The following is a 13,895-nucleotide window of genomic DNA, read 5'->3' on the forward strand; positions in this document are numbered from 1 at the left end:
CAGACACGGCAAGCACAAGAATAGCCTTGATGGACGTGGTAACTGGACCGCTGATAACTTGACAACATTCTCCGCTCCGACATCCGGGGGAGATGGAACGCACCATCACTTTCTCACCTCACACGTCAGGGAGGAGGGGAGCGTCACAGGTCAGGCAGGGGGAAGAGGGGGAGACTTTGGAGGGAGGGGGAGTTGTTCATGTTTAAATTTTTACGAAGTGCTGTGCTACATGCCAGAAAGGTAAGTATAGCTTTAAGTCTAACATCACACATGGAACAATATTTCATTCATTTATTATTCTTATATTATTGTAGTTAATGTTTAATGTGTTTCTGTGGTTTTCATGTTTTCCAAATGCTCACAAAGATCATGTACCGACACGCTACCAATAACAACAAGGCATCAACAGCCCAAGATTTCTTCCTTCAGACTGTAGAGACGCATGGTTTTCCATCCAGGTAACATGCTATGTTTTGTTTTGAGGTTGCTGTTTTTATGTTTACATTGTTATATTTTTACAAGATGTTAAAAGAAATGTAAAGTCAACAATATTGTTGACTTTACATTTCCACTGACATAATCACAATATTATATGTATGTCTTTACAGTGATCTGCTGTTCAAAGGTGTTTCAGTCTTATAATATAAGCATCTTTATGTATTGATAAATTCCTTTACAACTAGTGTCTCCTCCAGGATTAGCAGATGATGAAACCTGTTGTGGATTTACAACAAAAATATAGAACAAATTTCTACAACACATTCCTGTACAACTTGGACCTGTGCATTGGATCTCTTTTTATCATAGTAGTATTGGAGACTAGTGTGTACATATACATAAATATTTATCATGTCTATCTATTCTTTGCTGCTCAGGTCCCTGATCGTAGTCAGGCCATACTCCCATGATTAGATGGAGAGGACAGCTGATTTTCCTTTGCCTGCCTTTTGTGTTGAAGGACTGAGTCACACAGTTTTATCAACCACATATTTTATTTTTTGGACTTTTTTGAAAGAGTATCCATACCAAGGAGTAAAATTGTACAATCCTCTTTTTCCTAAATCAGTACCAACTTGTGCGCACCGCATGGAGTTGGCGCTCAGATTCCGGCCGGCAGAAATTGCTGCTCCTTGATTGGATGATTGGTTGGCCCATGGTTGGGCACCGGGTTAATTGTGCAGGCTTTTGAGTAGTTCTCCTTGTCGCTGATTGATACCATGGGATTGTTTTTCCTGTTTCCTTCTCCTTTGGCTTCTGTGTCCAAATTCCAAATGGAGAGCATGGAAAAATATATGCATTACAAATTGATATGGAAGAAGAAATCAAATAGATTCAATTAGTGACACAGAGGTGAGAAGGTAAATAGCACAGACCCTCTCAGCTGAATGTTTCACTTTTTCAACATTAACCAATTTAAGCCCTCTCTTTGGAATTGGTCAATAACACACTCTGGTGTGACTTGACAACTGACTAACCTCATCCACTCATCTTCTTTCCAGAACACAACCATGACAGCGCACAACTGAAGGTTCCACTGAGATTTGAACTCGGATCACTGGATTCAAAGTCCAGAGTGCTGACCTTTACACCATGGAACCCCTTCCACAGGCAAACTATGCTCTTAGTCATCTAAATGCTTGACAATATAAAGGTTTAAAGCAAAGTGGGGTTTTTTTGGGGGTAAAAACAAAAAACACTTGGTCGAGGCAGATGGCCACCCTTCCTGAGTCTGGTTCCTTCCTGTTAAATGGGAGTCGTTCCTTTCCACAGTCGCCTCAGGCACACTCAGGATATATAAGTCTGCCACGACTTCTTCGTTAGAAGAACGGGCAGGGTTATCGGGAGAATTTTGGCCCGTACATGCATTCGCCAGTGTGTTAATGATGTCCTCATACTTTAATATTCATCCTGCAAATTACGAGCGGACTGACAAATTGTCATTCGCTTTTCGCCACAGTATCCACACCTTAGACAAGATGGCTGCAGGCACTTCCGTGAAGTCTGACGTCAGTCAAGTTTCATTCAATATATTCAGAGTTTCATTCATTCAAAACTGAGGTTGTTCTCTTTGGACCTGAGCGCTTCAGGGAGAAATTGTCTAGTTATATAGTTGCTCTGGATGGTATTTCCTTGGCTTCTGGTTCTACAGTGGGGAACCTTGGAGTTGTTTTTGACCAGAATTTATCATTTGACGCACATATAAAACTGGTTTCTAGGACTGCCTTCTTTCACCTTCGTAATATTGCTAAAAATCAGGAACATCCTGTCTCAAGGTGATGCAGAGAAACTAGTTCATGCATTTGTTACTTCAAGATTGGACTACTGTAATTCCTTATTATTGGGCTGTCCCACATATTCTCTGAAAAGCCTCCAGCTGATCCAAAATGCTGCAGCCAGAGTTCTGATGAGAACTAACAGGAGAGATCATGTTTCTCCAGTTTTAGCTTCTCTTCATTGGCTCCCTGTTAAATTCAGAATAGAATTTAAGATTCTTCTTCTCACATATAAAGTTCTTAATGACCGAGCTCCATCATATCTTAAAGATTTAATTGTAAGATATTTTCCTAACAGAGCACTTCGCTCCCAAACTGCAGGTTTACTTGTTGTTCCCAGAGTTTCTAAAAGTAGAATGGGAGGTAGAGCCTTCAGTTATCAGGCCCCTCTCTTGTGGAATAAGCTGCCAGTAAATGTCCGGGAAGCAGACACCCTTTCCGCTTTTAAGATTAGGCTTAAAACTTTTCTTTTCGATAAAGCTTATAGTTAGGGATGGCTCAGGTAATCCTGAAACATCCCATAGTTAAGCTGCTATAGGCTTAGACTGCTGGGGGACCTCATCTGTCACACCTTTCCTCACTTTGCTCTCTTTTTTCCCCTGTTTAATTTCAAAATTGATTTTATGTACATGTGACATTATTGTGGTTATTAACCTATGTTTCCCTGTTCCAACAGATATCCTTTGAATGGCGTTATGGTGTTTTTCCCCCCTCTTTTCCCTCTTTTCTGTCTTCTCAAACCCCAGCTGGTCGAGGCGGATGGCCACCCTTCCTGAGTCTGGTTCTGCCAGAGGTTTCTTCCTGTTAAAAGGGAGTCGTTCCTTTCCACAGTTGCCACAGGCACGCTCAGGACGGGAGATTGGACTGAAGACACATTTCGGTGCAATCTGTTGGTTTCCTTAGCTAGGATATTAATTTTTTGAATTAGCTCTATATGAATTAATTGGATTATGATTACAATGAATTGAATTCCAATTGGCTTGAATTGGACTATATTACTTAAGTGCCTTGAGATGACAATTGTTGTAATCTGGCGCTATATAAATAAAATTGAATTGAATTGAATTGAATTCAATATATTCAAAGTTTCATTCCATATATTCAAGGTTTATTCAATATATTCAGAGTTTCATTCAATATATTCAAGGTTCATTCAATATATTCAGAGTTTCATTCAATATATTCAGAGTTGCATTCAATATATTCAAGGTTCATTCAATATATTCAGAGTTTCATTCAATATATTCAAAGTTTCATTCCATATATTCAAAGATTAATTTCCTGAACGGCATGCCATAATATATATATACATATATATATATATATGAGAGAGAGAGAGAGAAAAAAGTTAAGAATCAAGATCGATTTGATGTAAACTGATGTGAAAAACTGTTCCATGTAACTGTTACTACATTAAACTCTCAGGATTGATATTTTTCTTTGAACAAGTTGATCATGGGACAGTGCGAACGCAGTCCCCCACTACCACAAATTATGCAGTCGAGATTCCCACATTTCCACGGTCGTGCAAAGCTACCACAGAAAACCAATTGAATCGCTCTGTTCACTGACCAATCAGGTGGCTCACTGACCTTTGACCGTAGACTACCAATAGCTTCGCCGGACTCACCAGGCAGCTAATCACATGTCAAAGAAAGCGAAGAGACGGTGCGAGCGAAATTTGGACATTGTTTTTGCCAATGACTTTGACAGTTTATCTGTTAAAGAAGTTAAAAACAGAAAGATAATTTGCTACAAATTTGACGGAGTTAACCGTAGTGTTTTTCTGTGATAATCTTTTCATTGAAAGGTAAGTATAAGAAGCTTCTCCCACTCGGTAAAAAGTCGTCGTAAATTTTAACTGAAGACTCTTTTTAAACATAAACATTTTCTTTCTTACACTCATATTACCGAAAAGTCCGTTTATAGTCGTTGTATCGCGTTAAATGGGTCAACCAAAACACATATATGTATTGTATGTATGCTTGTATGCATGTATGTTTTTGTACGCACGTGTGTGCATACACATCTCCCTCTCCATATATTTATACAGGAATATACATATATCTATATATAGCCCACATATCAGCTATACATGTGTGTGTATAACAGATATATAGACATTCAATATCATGTGCAATGTACGATGTGCAATATTTTAACTGTATGTGCAATATTATTTCACTTTTCATTATTTTCACTATTCAGTGTTATCATTATTATTACTACCTTGTACAATTACATTCATTATCTGGTGCAATACAACCTCTCAATAGCGCTGATAAATTAATAGATTAATAAAGTTCTTATCTCGATAGGCATACAGACATTTAATACCAAGATGTAATGCCACTTTACTGCTAATATGAATTGCTGCCCCAATAAATTTCCCTTTGGAGAATAACATTGTTTAACTATCTAGATGGCAAACCCCACAATCTGCATTGCCAACCCAGATGCTCCTGAAAATCGGCAACAGGCCATTCTGATGGCGAGCAAAGAGGCCCGTCTTTATCGGGATAAAAGGCTGGTCTTCCCTTCGCCTCCCCCGGAGCTGCTGAACCAAGCCACTGCCCTGGCCCACGCAGAAAAGCTCCTTCAAGCGGAGGCTATCACTGCTCCATCCCGTCAGCAGTGCCTGGGAAAGCTGCCAGTGCCGTTTGGTCAATACAAAAATGCACCATTCCACTGGCTTGTGGCAAACGATGTGGGCTACATGAAGTAGTAAGCATTTTAGATTTAAGACAAATTTGGTGGCATGTTTACACATCTGTTTCATTCTTGGTTCAATTACTAATCTGTTTGTCACAGTCTGATGATATAAATGATGCTTGTTTGAATTGAGGTAATATATATCATTCCAGCATAATTGACAAGCACAGGGTAGAGAAGTCAAGCACACAAAAGAGAGGAGAGGCAGTGAACCAGTGGGTGAAAGACTTCCTCGCTGAGTATGCAGAGAGCTTCCCACAAGTCTCCATTGTCCTTGAGGCAAACATCGACAGGTGCATCTATGGTCAGAAAGGCTTCGAGGACAGCAGCTTTCAGGAGATGTGGGAGCTCTACAGTCAGCATGGAAGATTAAAGAAAAAGCCAGAGCAGTTCACTGACAGCGAGAGAGACAGAGCACAGAAGGCCTACAGCTCAGTGAGGAAGTGGTTGAACACACCGGTGACCCACATCACAAGTGTGACGATGAAGAGCTTCAGAAAGTATATTTATGAGAAGGAGAAAGTAAGTGTTCAGAAAGAGAAAGGTTAGAATTACACAGAAAATAAAAAAATACTCAGGGTTGTAAGTAAGCTTGTTTGTGTTTGGTAAGTGAAACATGGTATATCATACATTCTGATTGTTACACTGACTTATTGTCCAGCAACTGCAGGAAAGCACCTCTAAGTCTAGTCCTTCATTATGGCCCGGTGATGAAGCTGAGATGGTAGCTGCATACGAGTCTGTGAAATGTAAGTAAGACACATCAGTCAATTTATATGAAGTAGTTTTATGTAAATAAGTCATAATATAAGATAAAAAATTTGATACATTTTTAGACTCTACCCAGTCCCAGGAGTCTAAGACTCAAGATTCTGGGTCCAGAGACAAGGTAAAGCTGCCAGACTCCAGTGTTTCCCAAAGGCTTTTTCACCCCTCTTCACTGCCCAAGCTGCCTGAGTCCATCGCACCACCCAAGCTGCCAGAGTCCACCGCACCACCCAAGCAGCCTGAGTCATCCGCACCACCCAAGCTGCCAGAGTCATCCGCACCACCCAAGCTGCCAGAGTCCACCGCACCACCCAAGCTGCCAGAGTCCACCGCACCACCCAAGCTGCCAGAGTCCACCGCACCATTCAAGCAGCCTGAGTCCACCGCACCACCCAAGCTGCCTGAGTCCACCGCACCATTCAAGCTGCCTGAGTCCACCGCACCACCCAAGCAGCCTGAGTCCACCGCACCATTCAAGCAGCCTGAGTCCACCGCACCACCCAAGCTGCCAGAGTCCACCGCACCATTCAAGCAGCCTGAGTCCACCGCACCACCCAAGCTGCCTGAGTCCACCGCACCACCCAAGCTGCCAGAGTCCACCGCACCATTCAAGCAGCCTGAGTCCACCGCACCACCCAAGCAGCCTGAGTCCACCGCACCACCCAAGCTGCCAGAGTCCACCGCACCACCCAAGCTGCCTGAGTCCACCGCACCACCCAAGCTGCCAGAGTCCACCGCACCACCCAAGCTGCCAGAGTCCACCGCACCACCCAAGCTGCCTGAGTCCACCGCACCACCCAAGCAGCCTGAGTCCACCGCACCACCCAAGCTGCCAGAGTCCACCGCACCACCCAAGCTGCCTGAGTCCACCGCACCATTCAAGCTGCCTGAGTCCACCGCACCATTCAAGCAGCCAGAGTCCACCGCACCACCCAAGCTGCCTGAGTCCACCGCACCACCCAAGCTGCCTGAGTCCACCGCACCACCCAAGCTGCCACACAAGAAGCGCATATCCAGGATCCCGCCCAATCAGCCGGAATCTGCTGCACAGCCAACTGAAGCCCCGTCCGCATCCCAAGGCCAGGATTATCCACTGAAACCACCTCTAAGTGACTCACCTGTAAGTAACATTTACAGTGAATGCAAACATAAGTGTGAGACGCTTCTTTAAACTGTGCTCCATGTGTATCATTGCATGTTGCAAATAATAAAAACAACTTTGCTTTGTACGTGTTGTGCGTGTTACAGGTGGAGTTAGAGGGCTGGGTACGTCTTTGGGAAAACCCAAATGGCATTCCAGCAGCTGACATCTCATGGCTCCAGAACCTCCAGGCTTCATCGGAGGTGCTCTGCCTGTACCACACCTGTTTTTCCACAGCCGTGTCTTTGCGTGGCGCCCTGTAGGAGTCTGGAGATGTTCCCTGAAGTGTCCTTGTGGCGATGAGTGTGTTGGAAAGGGTCGTAATGTGTACCTGTACAAGTCTGGCTACCACCACCGGGTATAACTCAATTCAGCTGTGTTAGAGTAAAAGCATCATGGCTGAATAATGATTACATTGTATCTAAACATGTAAAAGGAAAAGTTCCTTGAAAATCATCTGGATTTGATGATATATTGTTATATGTTATTATCATTATTGTTATTATATACACACGTGGACAAAATTGTTGGTACCCCTCAGTTAAAGAAGGAAAAACCCACAATTCTCACTGAAAGCACTTGAAACCTACAAAAGTAACAATAAATGAAAATTTATTGAAAATTAAATTAAATAATCAAAATCAGCCATTACTTTTGAATTGTTGATTAACATAATTATTTAAAAAAAAATAATGAAATAGGGCTGGACAAAAATGATGGTACCCATAACTTAATATTTTGTTGCACAACCTTTTGAGGCAATCACTGCAATTAAACGATTTCTGTATTTGTCAAAGAGCGTTCTGCAGCTATCAACAGGTATTTTGGCCCACTCCTCATGAGCAAACTGCTCCAGTTGTCTCGGGTTTGATGGGTGTCTTCTCCAAATGGCATGTTTCAGCTCCTTCCACAGATGTTCAATGGGATTCAGATCTGGGCTCATGGAAGGCCACTTTAGAATAGTCCAACGCTTTTCTCTCAGCCATTCTTGGGTGTTTTTGGCTGTGTGTTTTGGATCGTTGTCCTGTTGGAAGACCCATGACCTGCGGCTGAGACCAAGCTTTCTGACACTAGGCAGCACATTTCTCTCCAGAATGCCTTGATAGTCGTCAGATTTCATTTTACCTTGCACACATTCAAGACACCCTGTGCCAGATGCAGCAAAGCATCCCCAAAACATTGCTGAGCCTCCTCCATGTTTCACCGTAGGGACAGTGTTCTTTTCTTCGTATGCCTGGTTTTTGAGTCTATGAACATGGAGTGTATGTGCCTTACCAAAAAGCTCCAGTTTGGTCTCATCTGTCCAAAGGACATTCTCCCAGAAGCTTTGTGGCTTGTCAACATGATTTTTTTCAGCAGTGGTGTCCTCCTTGGTCGTCTCCCATGAAGTCCACTTTGGTTCAAACAACGTCGAATGGTGCGATCTGACACTGATGTACCTTGGCCTTGGAGTTCACCTTTAATTTCTTTGGAGGTTGTCCTGGGCTCTTTGGATACAATTCGAACGATCTGTCTCTTCAATCTGTCATCAATTTTCCTCTTGCGGCCACGTCCAGGGAGGTTGGCTACTGTCCCGTGGGTCTTGAACTTCTGAATAATATGAGCCACTGTTGTCACAGGAACTTCAAGCTGTTTAGAGATGGTCTTATAGTCTGCACCTTTAAGATGTTTGTCTATAAATTTTTTTCGGATGTCCTGGGACAATTCTCTCCTCCGCTTTCTGTTGTCCATGTTCAGTGTGGTACACACCTTTTCACCAAACAGCAGAGTGACTACTTGTCTCCCTTTAAATAGGCAGACTGACTGATTATGAGTTTGGAAACACCTGTGATGTCAGTTAAAGGACACACCTGAGTTAATCATGTCACTCTGGTCAAATAGTTTTCAATCTTTTATAGAGGTACCATAATTTTTGTCCAGCCCTATTTCATTAGTTTTTTTTTTAATAATTATGTTAATCAACAATTCAAAAGTAATGGCTGATTTTGATTATTCAATTTTCAATGAATTTTTATTTATTGTTACTTTTGTAGGTTTCAAGTGCGAATTGTGGGTTTTTCCTTCTTTAACTGAGGGGTACCAACAATTTTGTTCCCTGATCTGTACTCCAGGTACGTCACATTTGTGACGTATCCAACTACACGATGCCGATGGAGGTCCTGTGCTGTGGGCCTTGCACAAAGTCAGCCAGGGGTGGAGAAGGTGGCACAATAGGTCGGTGGCTTGCATGGGATCCTGTTATTATAACACAACTGAGCGAGGCACATCAAGCTGTGTTCCCTGCCTGAGTTCACTCAGCATCGTGTGTGCACGTGTCAGTCTTTAAAGAAGTTATTCGAACCGACCTAAAGTTACCAATTTTTCCTCCACTAACAGGCGTGGTGTGGACAAGAATGCTGTGCGTCTTCTGAGGGACCGAACCGAAGGGAACACTATGGTCCAGGTGTGGCGTCAGATACAGGAAAACCACACGGAGAAGCACCTTCAGTGCAAAGACCTGTACACCACACTCCTTATGAGCTTAGTGAAACCTGGAGGGATTGTTTCTGCAGTAGGTCACACATTTCAGGCTCCGCCTCCTCCAAGAGATCTCTGGTCTGCACGGCTCCTGCGCCACGCCTTCCTGCTGGCAGAGGCCGACAACGTGCAGGACGACAGGAGCCAGATCCTCTCCACTTTTGGCACTGTGCTAAAGATGGATTCCACCAAGAAAGTATGTAAATCAAAACACAATCATAGATTGTGGCATACAGAACATATTTCCTATTATAAACATATTGTCATGCACTGTTAAATTATAGAAGAACAAGCAACTAAGTTGGGATCCAAACTCCAAATGTTTTTAAGGTAGTGAAGAAGCTGTCTGGTGAGGGTCACGGCTCAGGTTCACCAGCATTGGAAATGAGTACTCCCAGATAGTGACTTTTGTGCTGACCTGTGAGGAGTCCACAGAGAAGCTGGGACCTATGTGCCGTGGAGTAATGGAGAGGTTTCGGCTGGCCAACCAACCTGTCCCCAGCATCCTGAATGTGGACCGTGGGTGTTGCCGTGCACAGGGCCCAACAGCTGTGGAGACTTTGTTCCAGTCTTGGGTGGACAGTGGAATGGTTGTGCGTCTGCACATCTTTCACTGGATTCACCGTTTCGATGCAGCCGTCCGCACAGAGTCTCACTCCAAGTACGCAGTGTTCAAGTCTGCACTTGCTGGGGCGGTGCTGGCGTACAGCCGAGCAGACATGGAGCTCCTCATCAAGGCTGTCAGAGCCAAGGACCCGACAGCTCTGAAGGCTGTGACAGATGAGGACATCATCCGCCTTTTTATTTCCAGGGAGCAGCTGAAACATGACGTGCGACGGGTCACACAAGGGGCGCAGGAAACGTTTAGGCTCATCAACCTGGCCATTGAGGAACTGAAAGGTCCCGCTGGGCTGGATGAGAGTGGAGTCAGCCTCTTCAAGACACCTGGTATAAAGACCTGACACTCAAAGTTACAACATTAATACTAGTTGTGTGGCATAAAAAAAGTCTACACAACAATCAGTTTGTGTGTCTGTACATCATTTGTATTTGCAGCGGTCATTGATGAGATGTGGGCGGCGCAGCGGCGACACCTGGAGTGCATCCAGGATCCTCCAGACATCTACATGTATAGGGTGGCGCGTACAGCGACCATCAACAAAGTGGATGTGCCCTACTACAAATGTCTGCGTGGCAACAACAGCCTGGAAGGATTCCACAAAACTTTGCCCAACATGCTCCCAGGTACACAGGTGTAGTGTGGATATTTATAAAATGTCACACGTGTCACTGTGAGTCATCTCATGTGTTTTATTGTGATGTTCAGGTCCCCACTGCGCAGCCCGGCCCTATCAGGTCTATCTGATAAGTGGCATTGCACGGTGGAATTCTGACCGCCGCTCTGATGCAGTGTTTGGGGGAAAAGGACGGCACCACAGAATCTACTCTGCACCGCTTATCGACCGCCTCAACACCCGCTGTCGGCAGCTGTTCGGAGAGACTGTGGAGGAAAACTTCAGGCTCCCGCTGATGTCCCCTCTAATGAGCTGCTCAGGTTGGGATACCTGTTTAGTCAGAGTACAGGAGAATCGGGCCCTTTTTCTCTCGCAGACATCGTGAACGATGGGCCGGATCCAGAGGAGGAGGTGCTTCAGCCTGGGCAGCATGATCCAGATGTGCCAGATGAGGCTTACGAGAGTGAGGTGGAGACCTGTGACAATGCGCTGAGTGCTGAGCTGCCCCACATCCGGCTCTCCAGCAATGAAATGGCTAGTGCTCACCTTCCAGTCTTTGTGAGTAGCTGTTTGTTTGTTGATGTGGATGTACATTTTATTCCAGGAGTTAAAGCCATTCAACTGCTACGTATGAGCCAGTGTTAGACGAGTTTTCAAATGTTGCCACTTTGCCAGGAGTTAGATTAGACATTAAAACAACAGTGAAAACAGTAGCAAAGTATTTAAAGCTTGTGCAGAAGAAGGAAACAATCACTGAGGAAAAAGCTTAACAAGTGAACGTGGCAGTGTGCAAAGTCAACATAACGTTACAAAATCTAAAAAACTTGCAGTCACAAGAGACAGAAGCAGATGAAAAGCAAATAAGACTAGATAAATCACACCTGCAACAGGCATAACATTTGTGTGTCACTGTTTGCACAGGAGGATGTCTGCAGTCCAACTCCTCTTCCTGGCTTTCAGCAGCTGGAAAAGTTCTGCTCTCTTCTGTTGGACATTGGCCTGACAGAGGACAAGCTGTCACTCACCACCGAGCAGAGGAACAATATCCTGGAAGCCTGGAATGCCGTGGAGGAGCACGACAAGCAGCCTCAGCAGTTCAATCAACTGTACAGGACGCACTGGGGCAACACTCTGTACTGCCGCACTAAAAGAGACGATCTTGTTGATGCTGCTGTGATACAGAAAGTAAAGATGGCCAAACGCTACGCACCAGCACAACAAAACATAAGTGCTCAGCACAACAGGCTAATGTACACACTGGTGAAACTTTTGTGGCTGCATTGTCCTCATGGGTCACGCACCAGTCCGGAGAAGACGACCATCCTGGAGGCATACGAGCGGGTCCAGCACTGGATTTTAGTGGATGACCCTGTTCTCTGCAAAGCTGGCATTCCCCTACCTAAAATAAACGTCAAGACCGTGCGGGACTTCATCCAACACCAAGAGCGGCTCGTCAACATGAAGGCAACAAGACGACCATCCACCATCACAAAGATCACCTCCATCTCATCAACAGACCTTCCTCCTGCCCCTCATCAGCCTACAGTCCTCCCTCCACCAGACTACCAGCTGATGAAATATGTGCCAACACCAAGCACTGCCGGGACAAAGGTTTTGAAGGGAAGGTCGGACATAACGATGCCTGTCTCCCGGCCGCACCTAAAAGTGCCACAGCTAATAAGAAAAACCCCGCCACCTCGACCATCACCAGGCCTGTACCGTTCCTGTCTGCATCTACAGCAGCCCTTAAGACTGCAGGACGCTCTTTACGACCCATATCACCTGCCATTCTGGTGACCCCTGTGATAGCTGGTCCCTCTACATCAGTCCTTCCCATCACCTGTGCTATCACCAGCCCTTTGCCCTGCCCTTCTGTATCAGCAGCTCCCTCTGCGATTGCAGGCCCCTCCACACAGACCACAATGCCTGCCCGTCAGGTGATCCCTAAGCCGGCCGATACGCCTGCAACAGCTCCTCCAACTGCGTCCACACCGCCTGATACACACACCACCGGCACGTTGCCCAGCACTGTCGGTCATTTAGCCTGGGCGAGAGCTACGCACTACAAGTGCAAACACCAGGGGCATCCATTAGAAGTTGGAACCAAATTGTCAAGGGTGCAAAATATTCCAGTCTGTACACTCTGTGCCCAACCAACACAGGAACACAGAAGATACAAGAAAAAGACATTCTGCCCCGTAAAGATGATGTCCTCATCAAAAGGTCTGAACAACAGAGTTTATGCTATGAAGACTTCACCTCTGCTGTAGACAAGTTGGAGGACTTAGATGTAAATATGCCTTAACAATCTGTAAATATTCTGTAATAACTCATTGTACATATAGAAATGATATGTACATAGTAATTGTAAATAGTTTTATATTTTTATAAACGTGATTTTTTTCATGTTGCTGTGTAAAATATCCTATTTGACTTACTGCTGTGTTGTGGTTCACTTCAATTGATTGAAATCGTTTTTGAATTTTATACAAAGATTTAAATCAAGTTTTAAATTGTAGTGCTTTGATGTCAGCAGCTTAGTATAATAAAACGTTTGAATTTTCATTCTTAGCCAGGTTTAATGACACTTTGTATTACACTGTAGTTTATTTTAAAGTTCCCAATTTCATGCACTTTGTTCAATAAAACTGCTGCTATAAGCATGAAGCATGAGTTCTGTAATATCATTCAATGTTTTTGTGATTGTTGAAGATTTGGAACACAGATGCAGACATAAGGTAAGATAAGGTTGAGGTAGATGGTAAGGGATCAGGAGTTAGAGGGGTTAAAGAACAAGTTTAACTCAGTGGCCTCCTTCCATTCCCTGGCCACTCTTTTTTTCATAGCCACCGATGGTTCTCAGACCACTCCACACCTCCCTCATGTTGTTTTGTTGGAGTTTGCTCTCCAACTAAGCGCATGTAAAACAATATTACATCATTTTGCACATGTAAACAGATAAGAATCGGCTTCAGAAATATTTAACTACTTTTAACCAGCCTTCAACCATCCTTAAATATATCAATTGTTCTGTAAAAAGCATAAATGGCATTGAAAAAAAAAGATCACTCTCACAAATATGCTTTAAATCAAATTAATTATACTTTATTGATTGTTGGTAGCAAACAGTACAGTAGCAAGTGAATAAATGACATGGATTGTGTTTCATGTGGCAAGGCAAGTTTATTTGTAGAGCACAATTTGTACACAAGGCAATTTAAAGTGCTTTACAGCTACATAAAATCACAA

The 13,895-nt window shown here is 44.0% G+C and overlaps 1 protein-coding gene and 1 non-coding gene across 2 annotated transcripts in view; both read right to left on the minus strand.

Moving 5' to 3' along the window:
• Positions 1-13,895, minus strand: part of LOC140301715 (NLR family CARD domain-containing protein 3-like) — a 483,071-nt gene that overhangs the window by 406,452 nt on the left and 62,724 nt on the right. The gene's annotated exons all lie outside the window — the stretch shown is intronic.
• On the minus strand, positions 1,527-1,598 carry trnaq-uug (transfer RNA glutamine (anticodon UUG)). Its single transcript has one exon. It is a non-coding gene; the product is annotated as a tRNA-Gln (tRNA).

Source organism: Leuresthes tenuis, unplaced genomic scaffold, assembly GCF_036924035.1.
Source record: "Leuresthes tenuis unplaced genomic scaffold, fLeuTen1.0.hap1 SCAF_1, whole genome shotgun sequence".
NCBI lineage: Eukaryota > Metazoa > Chordata > Actinopteri > Atheriniformes > Atherinopsidae > Leuresthes > Leuresthes tenuis.